The sequence below is a fragment of the Porites lutea genome, chromosome 2 (assembly GCF_958299795.1).
Source record: "Porites lutea chromosome 2, jaPorLute2.1, whole genome shotgun sequence".
Classification (NCBI taxonomy): domain Eukaryota; kingdom Metazoa; phylum Cnidaria; class Anthozoa; order Scleractinia; family Poritidae; genus Porites; species Porites lutea.
The window spans coordinates 45,686,746-45,689,308 of record NC_133202.1 but is presented as its reverse complement, the minus strand read 5'-3'; positions in this window follow the sequence as shown (position 1 = coordinate 45,689,308).

Sequence of the window (2,563 nt, the reverse complement as noted above, 5' to 3'; positions counted from 1 at the left end):
CTCGCTGAAGTTCAGGTCACGCCGTTCTTTCGTTGTTAAACCTTCCACGGCAAGGATTTCTAGCCACTTGTCGAAAACGGGGCACTCTAGCTTGTGTTTGCAACCAGCTTTCATTTGCCTCAGAAATACTTTGCGATCCGCCAGCGTACAGTAACAGAGAATGAATAAAATTTGGCTAACCAGTTATGTTGCCTGGAAACTCAAAATGCACAATGACGTCATGCTGAATGGCGTCTTTTAGAGTTTGTTTATCGTTTGTTGCTAGGCAACTGCGGATACCAAACCGATAGAAAGAAAGATTTTTGACCAAAGCGAAATCGCACTCCGCTTGCGATCCTCGCGTGACAAAAATTCACAATTTAGATTCAAGTACATGCTCAGCGTGCAGACAGGGCTGAATAACGTACTGCGCATGTCCGTGACATCACTTGCTTACCACGCGTACCCACGCGAGGGATGCACTTTTGCGACTTGAAATTCATCTGATAAACTCACGAAGGAGAAATTCTACAAATACGTTAGAAGTGCAAGTCTTGTTAAGGAATTTTAAGTGAACCAGGGATCAAGGAAAACGCTTTTGACCATTTCGGCGAGGTTTTTCATTGTTTTGATCGTAAGTTTTAGCAGAAAGATGACTGAGAAAAAAGGGCATTGCTGGACTTTTGGCGACTTTTCTTCAACGGCACGTAAACAATTTACTTTAATATTACCCTATTACGTTTGAAGAAGAGCAAATCTTTGTAATATAGCCCAGTGATGACTCTTGTGGGTCGTTTCTTGGTGGCACGAAAGCGGGCAATGAGCGCAATGATGCCACTGAGACACAAGAATTTATGCTTAGTTACACAGCTTTTAAACATACACAAATGTTCAGTATTTCGATCAAAGAAGCCTTCTCTTACACAAGCTTCAGCACTCAATTTTGTTTGTGTAATGGCTTGTCCTAGAACTTGTGAAGGAAATATGTTTGGAAGAAAATAGAGAAACCGTAAGGATATTTTTTGTCTTCTTACAGTTCTAATAGTGAAACCAAGCAAGGCAAAGCGAGAGAAATAACAGTAATGAAAAGTCGATCATTCAAGGAAAAACAAAGATAAATATCAAAATGTACCTTTCATGCTGACACTGATATGAGATGCCCGGAAAATTTCTTAGAAATGATCACATGTTATTAAGCCGTCGTTCACTTCTGTTTACGGCGCTTGAACACGTAAAGATTCGAATCGGAATCCGTTCTGCTCCGTACGTGCATCTTCTTTCGGCTCATAGCAAAAAATATAAGAAAAATTACAAAACTAGAAACGAGAATTAAATGACGTATGAAATAATCTACCTTCACTTTAAATCGGACCTTAAATATTTGGAAAACCAGCTTAAAAATCGGCAAAATGTAAAGATGTTTAGAAAATCCTTTTTGCAAACGATACTAATTTAGCAGAGACGCTTCGTTCGTGCGTCTTCTTTTGTTCATAACAAAAAATATAGGAAATTTACAAATCTATAAACGAGAATTGAATGAAGCATGACATAATCTACCTTTACTTTGAATGGGAACCTTAAATATTCAAATCCACCTTAAAAATCGCCAAAATGTGAGGATGTTTTGAAAATCCTTTTGCAAACGAGACTAGCTTAGATCCCAGACCTCTCCCGTCTCTGCACATGCGCAGTCGTTATTCAGCCCTGTCTGAACTGGGCGTACTACGCAGGCCAGTTAATTTGTCAAAAACGACTAAATAAACACATGCCGCCGCAGGGGTTGTGGGGCAGGAACGCGTGACGAACCCCTATAAAGAACATCGGCCTGGGAGGCTACAAAGTGCATCAAGTAAAAACAAAGTGCAGCTGCAGTCTTGCATGAGGTTGTTGTTGTTCTAAAGAAACATATCAACATCTAGACGAAAAAGGTAAGAAGGACAGGGTAAGCCACTTAAACGTACCTTTAAATTCAACTAATTTGCTTTTCGTCGCCGGTTAAGCGGTTAGAGTGAAGGAAATTCTGATATATAAAACCACTATTCTAGCACGTTGGGAAATTGGTGGGTAGTTCGACAACTCGCACGCTTCCTGAGAAGGTAACGAGTGTCTACTTCTTACGTCTTGGATCTTCCTAACGTCTACAGCTTATACCATCCCAACTAACTCTTATAATAGTGCGTTTACGGGATTGTCTCGGATGTGGAATGATTGACGCTTATATATAATAAAATTGTCGTAATCGTGATTATATGAAATGTTCACAGTGACTGATGTTGTGGACGGTTAGAGGTATGAGTTACGTTAAACATATCAACATCTAGAAAAAAAAGGTAAGAAGGACAGGGTAAGCCACTTAAACGTACCTTTAAATTCAACTAATTTGCTTTTCGTCGCCGGTTAAGCGGTTAGAGTGAAGGAAATTCTGATATATAAAACCACTATTCTAGCACGTTGGGAAATTGGTGGGTAGTTCGACAACTCGCACGCTTCCTGAGAAGGTAACGAGTGTCTACTTCTTACGTCTTGGATCTTCCTAACGTCTACAGCTTATACCATCCCAACTAACTCTTATAATAGTGCGTTT